At 33.0% G+C, this 12,552-nt stretch overlaps 1 long non-coding RNA gene and 1 pseudogene across 1 annotated transcript; one reads left to right on the top strand and one right to left on the bottom strand.

The window, feature by feature from the left end:
• The first annotated feature begins 7,374 nt into the window (after positions 1-7,374).
• On the top strand, positions 7,375-8,423 carry LOC107763945 (uncharacterized). Its single transcript, XR_001643137.2, has 2 exons — positions 7,375-7,675; positions 8,182-8,423. It is a non-coding gene; the product is annotated as an uncharacterized LOC107763945 (long non-coding RNA).
• Positions 8,424-10,432: 2,009 nt separating this feature from the next.
• Positions 10,433-11,612, bottom strand: LOC107763948 (RING-H2 finger protein ATL67-like; annotated as a pseudogene).
• Positions 11,613-12,552: the final 940 nt, after the last annotated feature.

Below are 12,552 nucleotides of genomic sequence, written 5' to 3'. Positions count from 1 at the left end.
TTAGACTTAAATTTCGAGTTTCGATTGAGAATTTGACATTGGATTTGGATAATTTTGGTATGGTTAGACTTGTAAGAGTATGAGAATTTTGAAAATGTAAATTTTACCCGATTCCGAGACGTGGGCCCGAGGGGCATTATTGTCAGTTTACCTAATTTTGTGTATTAGCTTAGAATTTATTTGTAGAATTAGTTACTTGAAGTGTTATTTACATTATGCAATTGAATTGAATAAATTTGGGTCATTTGGAGTCGAGTACTTGTGGCAAGAATGTGGTTTCGGGTTGATTTTGAGCCGGTTCGAGGTAAGTGGCTTGTCTAACCTTGTGTGGGGGAACACCCCTAAGGATTTGGTATTATTGATATTTGAATTGCCCTGTATATGAGGTGACGAGTGCGTACTTGTGCTAATTGTTGAAAATCCGATTTTCATTAAGTAATTATAATTGTGTTTCTTTTCCTGTTTATACTACTTGCAATTTTAGCCCGTTTTTAGCTTAGGGAAGCATGTCTAATTGACTTAATTGCTTTACTTGCTCAAACTGCCTTATTTGGATTATGTGCAGCATGCTAGGCTAGAAATACCTGTTTTACCTTGGTATGGAATTTGAATTGAACTGCCTATCCTTCTTGTTGTTGCTGTGTGTTTACTTTGGGACTACGGGACGGTATCCCAGGAGATCCCCTGCATGTTTACTTTGGGACTACAGATCGGTATTCTGGGATATCCCCCTGCACTTTTATATTGGAACTACGGGACTGCACCCGGTCTAGTATACTAGTATAGCCCTTCTGTATTTTCCTTTTGATAGACATTTCTGGAGTTAGCGCTTTTTATGTATCTCTTAGCTTGTGATTCATGGAGTTCCGAATTTTGGGAGTGTTAGGTTGAGACTCTTGTATTGTTTATATGCCACGCGACATCTTAAACACTATTTCATTTTGTTATTTTGGTTTTATATTATTTTCTTTCCGTAATTGGTTCTTTTCCGCATTTGTTAGGCTTACCTAGTCGTAAAGACTAGGTGCCGTCACGATAGTTCCCGGAGGGCGAACTGGGGTCGTGACAAATTTAAAGCATATTCGAAAGTAGTAATATTAATAAATATATAAAATCATATTTTTAAATTTTTTACAAAAATATTTCACTCAAAATACCATATCAAATGTATATAACGGTATCAAGGTTGTTAAACCTACAGGGTCTAACAATAACATAGTCACAAATCCTCTAAAATTGAATTTTTTAAGTATGTGGCTACAAAAATTATTTAATAAGACCAATAGGCAATATGTAAGGATCAAGCTCCGAAGGCTTTCATTTTATATTTTTATTGAATAATATATAATACTTCAAATTAATTTGTAAGTTCTAGTTTGATTTTTTTATTTTTGAACTTGCAAATTAAAAGTTTACAACAATTATAAAAAAATAAGAATAGTACATTACATTCTTTGCATCATTTTTGTAAGTTCATCCATGTCAACATTAGGTTTTTGGTTTCTGGCATTGCTTGAATCGGAACCATAAACCATTATATCTCCAATTTCTTGGTCCTCCGCTTCATCTACCTCGTCACGCCCTTTATTTCGCCATTCTTATCTTATCCAATCTCTGAAGCACACTAGAATTTCCAAAACGTTGCTGCCTAATGAATCACGTATATCTCTTAGTTGCTGCCTTGCTTGGCTAAGTGTGCTCTCTGATGCGACTGTTGAAATCGACGCATTTAGCACATCTCGAGCCATGGCCGAAAGAATATGAAATTGATTTGAGTTGGTCCTCCACCAACCCAGCGGTTAAAATTCCTTTGTGCGGGGATCTGATGACTTTTGCAAGTAGAATTGAAGTTCATCAATATTCATGCTACTGATTTATTGATGCTCTCCTAGTGTAGACCAAATCAAATAATCTTCAACACCATCATTATCATCCAAAGCACTGGTCTCGGATGTTGAAATTGAACTTGAAGGAATATTTACATCTACAGCAGGAGAAGCATAAAAAATGTTAGCATAATAATTATATAAAGTTTGTAAATATTTGTGTAGATCAGAAATACAAGTTTCAATATCAGAGTTTCAGTTGGTCCAATATCAATATAAGTATATAAATCAGTGATTAATTGGAGACAAGTGGCCATTTTGATAGAAGGGTTTAGGGGAAATTGAGTAGAAATATTTTTTAAATTTATCTAGCATTCAACAACAAAAGTATATCCTTTTTTCTTCTTCAAATTATGAAGTAAAAGAGAAATTTCAGCAATATGAACTAAACCATTTGCAATAGTAGGATAATAAGCTCCAGAAAACTCAAGTGTAGCCACCTAAAATTTTTGTAATTTTTTTACAACATCTTCAATGACATCCCAAGTTCTAGATGTTAACAAATGGTTAGGATCGGTACAATGAGAATTAGCAACTTCAGTTATAGGCATTTTATATTTATAACAACATCTTAAGAATAAATAAGTATAATTTTTACCTAGTAACTATTTATTCAGGCATGAGTCTTGGTTTTAGTCCATATTGTACACATTTTTCCTTAAATGCATTTAATCTAGCATTTCTATTATTTCCTTGAATTACACCAACAACTCTTCTAACTAAAGTGGTCTTATCTCTAAATAATTCAAGACCACTCTTCACAATTAAATTATAAATATGACATGCACATCTAACATGAAATATTTCAGGAAGTGGTGAGGGTAGATGCAATTTTAATGTTGTAATAGCAACATTGTTGTTAGAAGCATTATCAAATGACATACACAAAACTTTTCCTGCAAGATTATAAAATATAACAACTTCATGGATAATATTACTTATAAATGCACCAGTATGACTTTGATCTTCATCATATTTAAAACCAATCATACATTTTTGCATACAAAAATTATCATCTATCCAATGGCATGTAACAATCAAATAATCATTTTCATTTACAGCATGACCAATATCAGAAGTAAGAGAAATTCTACAAGAAAGACTGGCGAACAAATAATGTATATATGTCTGATATTGTCCAAAAAGCCTAAAGATATCAGCTCTACAAGTACTTCTAGGAATACCTTTAAATAAACGGTTATAAATTTTTTGAATATAAGTAACAAGATATGGTGAAGCAGTAAAATTAAAAGGTAAACAACCTAAAATAATTATTTTAGCTAATTCTTCCCGATCTTTCTTAATATCGTATCACCAATTAACCCCTCAGTACCCGGGTTAAGTTTTTGTTGCCCATCTTCCTCATCTACTCCCAATCAATACGGTGGTGCTCTACCATGTGCCTACGAAGTTGACCCATTCCCCTCCATTACTGGTCTCATGTTTATAAACATTCTTATAAATTTTACATCTTACATAATTTTTATCTTTTTTTAGTCTTTCAAAAAAAATCCAATACTTACTTCTTAATCTTCGATTCCTCTTAATAGTGAGGGGAGGCCTACTTGTATTACCACGACCTCCACCCCTAATATTTTAAGTTTGACTAGCATTATCAGGTGTAGCTGGTGGTGTTTCAAGATTATCAGGTGATTGAATATCATCTAAATCATCATTTATACCATAATTTTCTTGAAGCCGCTCATAATCTACATTTAAATTTTCAGGTGAACTTTCAATAATATGTGTAAAGCTACTAGAAGAACCAACACCACCTGTTGATTTTTTAGAAGTTTTACTCTTACTATTACCACCCATACTAGTGCACGCTTTTTTGGCTGCTCTTAATAAATCTATTAAGTAAATTAAATTAAGAAATTAAATTAATAATTGTAAATAATAAAATATAAATATACACCAAAGAAGAGAAAGAGATGGAACGAGTGTACCGGGATTCCGGATGCCGCACTAAATTTGATATAAAAAATCAAAATGAACTCCAATTAATAGACCGATACTTGATACCACACTTCACTTGAATACTTGATATTTGATAATAATAATTTTGTAATGGCTAAACTAAATATTTGATGAAACTTGAAATAATAAGTAATTGAGAATTTAAGAACAATAATCAATATTATCTAGAGAGAATTAGAGTAGTAAGAAAGTGAATTGTGAGAAAAAATGAAGAAGAAGGAGGACTATTTATAGTTTTTAAAAAGTTAAAATTGTAATTTATCAATTATTAGGGGTGGGGATTATTTTCTTAGGGGGGTAGGCCGAAATGGCCATTTCTGCAAAAAAATGGTCATTGCCCAACGGTTATTTTTGAATTTGATCGTTGGAAACGGTCCAGAAATTTTTTAAAAAAATTTGTAACGGAAATCGGGTTGTAGCCCGGTAAAAATCCGTTAACGGGTAACCAGGCTAAGCGGGTTCCGGTGCATCGGTAGCCAAAAAATGTTCATCCAAAACCTGCTTCGTACCCAACCTATCCCAGCCTGCCCCCAACCCCTACAGTACCGGGCTAACCTGGACTGAACCGAGCCGAACCGGGTTGTGAACGGGCCAGCCCGGTCGGATTAACAGATTTAATTGTTACACATCATTTCATAATGTATCAGATTGCATTGTATTGTATTGTACTATATCGTTTGATGAATACAATGTTTGGATAGATTGTATCGTTTGCCGTTGTTTCATGATATCATGTACCGGTAATATGAAGAATAAATTTGCAATATTATAAAGAAAATTATGATACGAGATAAATTTATTATATAAAAAGGTACGGTAAATGATAGAATAAAAGTATTTAATAATAATGAAGGGTGAGATGAGAAAAAAAAGACAAGATAACGACACAACCATATCAAATCGGTCGTTACTTAAAGCGGCACATTTCGTCGTTACGTAACGACGGATTTAAGGATACGATACAATAAAATTTAAGTAACAATCAAAACAAACATTGTATTAAAGTAACAATACGATACAATACAATAGGTAACTAATGGAGATCTTATACTTTATTATCATAAAATAAAAAGAATTGAAGAAAAATTACCGAAGAATTAAAAATGGTAAAAATTATTTACATCCCCAGTAATGAAAACTTCTAAAATCATTAGAAAGGAGCAGTGGCGGATCCACCCCTTTAGGAAGGGGTGGCATGGAACCCACTAATTACATGATAAAATTTTTTGTATACCTTATGTTTAAATTTTCTTAAATTAGGTTAAATATCTTATCCGGCCACCCGCAATCATAAATTAGACAAATGTGCTATGCTGGTAGATTTTTTTGAAAGTTTTTCCCGTGTGTAAATTTTAAGTTGGAAATTGTCTTGAACCTTGTCTGACTTTCCCTTTTCTTTGTGCTTTTTGTTTTCCTTTTGTCCTAGTGATTTTCCTTTTCGTTTACCCCCCCAATTTTTTATTTGTCGTCTCATTATTTTTATATTTTCCTTTTTTATATTCTGTGAGCATGTGATTTTTGCCCGACTAGAAATACTCCTATAAAAATTCAAAAATAGGTTTTCTAAATTATTTTTTAATTTTATAGAATTTCTGTAGAATTTTCTTAATTAATTATTTGCATTTTGTGCACATTTGATATCCTTAAAATCATGAAAAATACCACAAAATGTTAAAATTTCATGCATTAAATTTTTGGTTTGTGTTTGTATTTTTAGAATTAATTTGTTTGTTAATTTCTTTATTTAAAAAATTCATGTTACATTTTAGCCTTAGCTTTAAATTAGTAATTTCATTAGCTTTAAAATTGACTATTCAAATAGTAGAAATAGTTAATTAGGTTTATTTCATAATTGTGATTTGATTTAGAACCTAATTTAGGTTTTTATATTAATTAATTTAGGATTTTAAATTAAAAGAAGAAGAGGAAGAAGAAAAAGAAGAAAATACAAAAGGGGGGGAGGGGGAATTAAAGAAGTGTTTGAAATTGGGCCAAAATTTTAAATAGCCCAGAAACAATGCCCAAATCTGCCTGGTCCAGCCCAATTCCTTTCAAAAATCCAGTCCACCCCCTAATAGACGAAACGACGCTGTTTCATAACTCCTAATCTGAGCCGTTGGATCATTTTGATCCAATGGCTCGCAACTGACCTTGCCCCAACTATATAATTGTCCGAAACTCCCCCACCCCCAACCTTAAAACTCTCCCCATTTCGTCTCTTTCTCCCTTCTCTCATTCAGAGACCAAACCCTAGCCGCCTTTGAACTCCCCACCGGCTCCGCCATATTCCGCCGCCCGAAAATTGCCTCACGGCGCCGGACCACCACCAAACCACTCCATAACTTAACCAGATAATCCCCAGCCTCTCCTCTTCACTAATCCACCTTTGGTTTCCCTAAATTTCCCACTGATTTGTTCGAATCCTAGAGAGCAGAAACCCTATTTTACCCTCTTTTCCAATTTTTTTGTTTTTCTTCGAGTTTTCAAGAATCGATTTGGATTGAAACCTATGTTAGTTTATCGTTCTCAATGAGAACGATTGATTAACGTTATTTTTGATCTATTTCGGAGCTTTTTGGATTTGCCGGAGTCCTTTTAGACCAACTAGGTATATTTTCTGTTTTTTCTCCCTCTTTTCTTTCTCTTGTTCCTTCTTTCTCCTTTTCTTTGATTGTGCATGTGTTTAGCCGTTATATTAAGTTAAGGTCATTTGATTCTAGACTAATTAGTGTTTGGTTTAGCATTCACTATTTAGGTTAACTTTAAAATATTATTCGAACATGCTAAACTGTTTGGTTAAAGAAAATTAGTTTAATTACTTGTAATTAGTTTAATTGCATATTTTATTTAATTTAATCAAGTTTAGATAAATTAGGTTAACTATTAGGTTTTATTGCATCAGTGATCTTGTTTTTCGTTTTGTTGCTGTTTTTCTTTTATTTTGTTGTTTTGGGAATTCAGTTTTGTTTGGGGTTTATAGGGTTAATTAGATAAACGTCCTGATTCAATTATTAGCTTAGGTTTTAAATCAGGATTTTGCTTTAGCTAGGATGCTTTGAATAAGTTTCAGTTGATTTTAAGTTTTAAATGCTTTAAAGAATTGAAAAGCGTAATAACCAAAGGTTTAAGGGATTTAATTGAGAACCAAATCAGGGAACCTAAGTCTAGAATTGCCTAGATGGTTCTAGGAGGTTCCAGAAGGGATTAATGGGTAATCAAACGACTGAAATTAGGTCAGATTGGGGTGAAAGGGCAATAATAAGAACTTAAAAGGGTAAATTGAAAAGTTAAAATGGGGAAAAATATTAGAAAGTTCTAGTATTGGACAGATGTCCCTATATTTAGTATGAAAATACTGAATTTGGGTAAAAAGTACAGACAATTGTACCAAATCTGTTAAAAGATGTTGTACTATCTGATATTTCTGAATTTTAGGGTAGAACATTCCCTTTTTATGCTTTTTTATGCACTCTATATAAGGAATAGACCATCAGTCACTCACACACATATCCATTAGCCTATTCACTCTAAGAATTATCTGAAAGCACATAGAAAAACTGTTGCATTTCCTTTCTCTGGCATTCTTAGCAGAAAAACAAAAATATAGTTCCTAGAAATCCCTAAGAAGTTCTGTTTTCTCTTCATTCATTTCTGATCCTTCTCGAAGATGATTCTGGATTGAAGTTTGAAACTTGTTCTGGGTTTATTCATTGCTGCTGTACCTGTTTGGTTGTTGCTATTTTTGAGCTTGCTGAATCTATTTCTCCAGTTTTTTGCCTTTATTTGGCATTTACTATCTCTCATAGAAGGTATGTGAAATTCTTTCCTTGTAACCTTTATGAATCTGGAAATATAGACTAAACATGTTGATATTGTGCTTATGGCCTATTTCATGTGTTCTATGATGTTTGTAGGATTAAATTTATCCATCTTTGTTCGATGTCTGAAATCTGATTCATTTTGCCTAATTCTAAGTTGAATACACATGCTATGTTAACTCATTAACTAGGCTAATGTGTTACTTTGTCCACCTATCTTGATTTAAGGTTTTTATTAAATCAAATGAGCTCATATAAGTTCTTCTTTGGATGCATTTGTTGACTTAAGGATAAAAATTGAATTCTTGCTTACTCTTTGCAAATTTCTGAAGTAAGGCTAAGGGTGTCTGTGGTGCTTTCACTTTTTTTATTGAATGAACTTTAAGCTTTTAATTTCTTTGTTGTGACAAGTAACACATACGTCCTGATTAAGTTTAAGTTGACTGAATTCTTGCTGTGTTGTTCTTTTTGGTATTAATGTTGATTTACACTTGAAGGAAGGGTAAAGAATGGCCAAGGGATAAATCTGACCACCAGTTGGTCAGATCCGTCTCTGTGGAGTGTCTGGTTCACAAATTCATGAGTGGCAGAGCTTGAACATGTAATTCTACTGTTTGTTCATCGCCAGTGCTGAAAGCAAAAGTATAAGAGTTAGTTTGAAGTCTTATTCTGATCAAGTTTGTAAATAATGATTGTAATTGATAGAATGGTTCATTAACGTATTTCAAATTAGTCCAAACTGATTTCTTAATGTTCTAATTAGTTTTATTTAGCATAATGTTGGTTCAAACTGATAATGATATGAGTTAGTTAGACATTCTATTTTTTTTTCTTAAAATTTTGGCCGATTAAAATGAACTGGGACAGGCACTCCAATAGGCCTAGCTTTCGTTCCTTTATGGTGAATGGAATTTTGGACTCCAGGCAGCTGGGCATGGGTACTAAGCCCAATAACTTGGCCCCAATTATGAACTTATTTTTAAAATTAGTATAATTCCAATTCTGATTTAGGGTGTTAGAAATCATGCTAGCAACGTTACGTCAAACATAAATACAATAATATTCTTATATGATTCTCATTCTCGTGTGAACCGTATTGGACTTGGACAATGTGTGCCTTGCGATTTTTTCATGCTGAAACACAATCATAACGTGCCCAGTCCATTTAGAGTTGCGACTGGGCCAGATTTGTAAACAGTTAGTTGGCCCATTTCTCATTTTTGAGTCCATAACAATTAATTTTGGATAATCCCAAATAGTTAAATTTCTGGTATTCCCAAATGCTGCCACAGACCTTTACAATAATCTCAAAAAAAGTTTAGAAAATAATTTGAACATAGTAGTTTGCTTTAGGCACGATTGTTAAATGAATCATCACGACTATGGGTACGGTTCCCGTGGCATAGTCGTGATACCTAATTTCCAAATTCGGGTGCATATTTCATGTGACCCGACCATAACTTTGAACAATAATAAAATTCACATGTTATAGATCGTGAGTACGATTCCTATGACATAATTTGCAACGTGTATAAAAAACAAACAAGTGTACGACAGTCGTGACTTGTTCCAGAAATAACTCCATAAATAATTAAAAGCAGTTTAAAAGATTAAAAATGCACAATATATTTTCAAATATGTAATAAATCAGATAATTAGGCCAATTATTAATAGTTAAGCGACTGTGCTAGAACCACGGAATCCGGGAATACCTAACACCTTCTCCCGGGTTAACATAATTCCTTACCTAGTTTTTCTGGTTTCGCAGACTTTTAAATAAACTCAATTTTCTCGATTTGGAATTTAAAACAAACTGGTGACTTGGGACATCATAAATTATCCCAAGTGGCGACTCTGAAAATAAATAAATAATTTCATTTCGAATAATGTCACTAAAATTGAAAAAACTCCTTATATCCCTTCTCGAAAAAAAAGAGGTGTGACATATTCTACTATTTTATATGTGGTCTCTAGAAAGAACACTAAAAAAATAGGCTCTAAAATTTTAAAATTATATAAAATAAGCATTCCTCTTAATCTTAAATATATGATTTTTCTTCTTTCAAATCCGAAAAACTTGGACCTTAATGAGAATTTTGGATTGAGATAAAAAAAATTTCCTCTTTATATTATAAAAATTTGTGTTATTCTATGATTATTAAATATATTTTAAATATCTTTACTATTAAATTATGATAAAAATTTCGTATGCATTTCTTAAAAAATATGAGATTTATTTTTGGAAACTTGTAGTTAATTTAATTTTATACGTATGAGGTATAATTTATTTATTGAAGATATTTTTTTAAATTTTCTTATCCTGATTGATGTAATTTTCTTATTGAATGTGTTATTTTACTTGTGTAAATTTATTTTTAATAGACAGAAAAGATTTAATTTCCTAGTAAAAATGTTAATTTTACTTGCATTGTTATAATAAAGGTGTGATTCCTTATTTAAAATGCTAATTACTTTTATTTTTTTTTATATTCAAAATATAATTTTTATTACAAATAAAAAAAATACCTATTAGATTGACCCGAATGAACTCAAAAAAACCGAATAAAGGTCCCTAACAATTTTTTTATTAGTCACTATAATGTATATATTAAAGAAAATTACGCCACCTTTAAATCCTAAATCCTCCGGAAAGAGTGTAGGTGTTTTTTCACGGTTCATGATCATCTCTAGTACGTAGTGTAGATTCCGCAACTAGCGAGAAAAAATCAATAGTTAATACAAGAAGTAAAGCTTTGAAAAGGAATTCTTCTCACTTCATACAAAAAAAAGGCACTATCAACATTTAGCAGTAAATTCCAAGTGCCGTACACTTGGAAAACAAACTTATTCACACTTCCAAACTGCCAAAATTCCATAATTCTACCGCGTCATCCATTAGTCATCAATGCCTCCTCCGACCGTCGGAATACTGAGAAAGTGGGACCACCTCCGACAACGGCATCGGTAACGGAGAGTTCCAGCAAACTGGGCACGACGCGTTCAACTTCAGCCACGCGTCTACACACATCACATGAAAATAATGCTTACAGTCTGGTAACATCCTTAGCATCTCAGAATCCTTGTACTCACACAAACAAATAGTACACACGACGTCGTTCCCACTTCCATTTCTTTTGGAGTATACTAATTTCGGGTACGAGTTAATTACGGCTTGATCAAGGCCTAAAACAGTATTTTGGGATGAAATGTCGTCGTTTTCTTCTTCATCAGCATCAAAAATTACGCGGGGGAGATATATTCCGTTATTTTCCGTATTCCCATTTCGGGCATGGGCTTGGGCTTGACGGCGGCGGCAGAGCGACAGCAGAGGTAAGAGGGAAGGAGGAAAGTGGAGAGGAGGAAGAGGAAGCCTAGGGCAATTGCAATTGCGTAGCCCAGGCCGATTTTGTTGAGGTCTTGGATAATTGATAAGGATATTGGTGGTGGCTAGAGGAGGAGGAGGAGGTGGTGGGCCGCCGTAGATGGAGGAGGAAACGGTGGACATTGGGAGAAGAGGAAGAGTAGTGTTAAGAGGTCAATTAGATTAAGAGAAAGAAGAAAAGTGGGTGGGTGAGTGGCAGTGGCTTAGATGATGCATTAAATAGCGTGGTTTGAAAATGGAGAAAAAGTCATTTAATGGCCAACTTGGAAGTATAGAGATGATAGTGATGACTTTGCTGCATATTTGGTGTTTAGTCCAAAATGGTCAACCCAAAGCCAAGAATGTTGGCTCCTCTGTTCATATTTTGAGAAAATCGAAAAAATAAAAAGAATAAAACTTTTATGTATGTTCTTTTGCTGGATTGTCTTTTTATTAAAATATTTAGTGTAGAAATGAAGGACAATATAGGAAATACAGGAACTTTTGAGGTACTAGAATGATAATCATGGTATAGAAATTTGTATTCGTTCAATCCCTTGTAACAATAACAGTATAACTTATATGGGAATTGCCGTATTATTTTCCAACTCCAATGAACTGAGAAGGCCTTATATTGAAAATTACATTGTTGTCAGCAAGAAATATTATACTTAGAGAAGGCCTTATATTGAAAATTACATTGTTGTCAGCAAGAAATATTATACTTACTCCGTAATTTCACTCGACACGAAATTTAAGGAAAAAAAAGATTTTTGAAACTTGTGATCTTAAAAGCTTAAGGAATAAAATACATGACATTTGTATTGTTATAAAATCTTTTCATTAATGTTAAAATAGGTAAAATGAAGAGTTTAAATTGAATTATTTCCAAATTTAGAAATGTATCATTTATTTTGGAACAGACTAAAAAGGAAAGTACCTCATCTAATTTGAGACGAAGGGAGTATTAAGAATTTCAGGGGTATAATTGTAAACAAAATATTATACCATTTTAAACCAAGCACTTAAGTTATACATCATATATTCAATTTTTAATACTAAGCACAGGATAAAAAATAATTTATATATTACAATCCCGATATTATTAATTTTTGCATTACTATTTTTTTGGTTGTAATTAAACGATTTTATTAATCACCAACGAGTCTATACAAAACCATAGTTGACAACTCAGTCCACTGTCTCAATTGGGTGTATCTACCTCTCCGTATAAATAACAAATAATCCACAAACTCCTATGTTTTAGCCTAATCGCTTAACTCAAAATTTGTAGTGTTCCAGAAGTTTTCGTGACTCGGCAGATGCTCACGTTACAGATGCATGCAACAGACTTAGCTATGTTTAGGGGTGACCCTAGGGAGATGGATCTGCGTGTACACCATCAAAAAAGAAATATGAGAAGGTGACCCAAAGAGGACGGATCCATATCCACACGCAAGCACGTCCAATTAAACATGTTACCAACCCGCATGGTCATAGGCTCAAG

The sequence above is a fragment of the Nicotiana tabacum genome, chromosome 1, assembly GCF_000715075.1.
Source record: "Nicotiana tabacum cultivar K326 chromosome 1, ASM71507v2, whole genome shotgun sequence".
Classification (NCBI taxonomy): domain Eukaryota; kingdom Viridiplantae; phylum Streptophyta; class Magnoliopsida; order Solanales; family Solanaceae; genus Nicotiana; species Nicotiana tabacum.
Note: the sequence above shows the minus strand (reverse complement) of the source record. Positions and strands in the feature narration are given on the sequence as shown.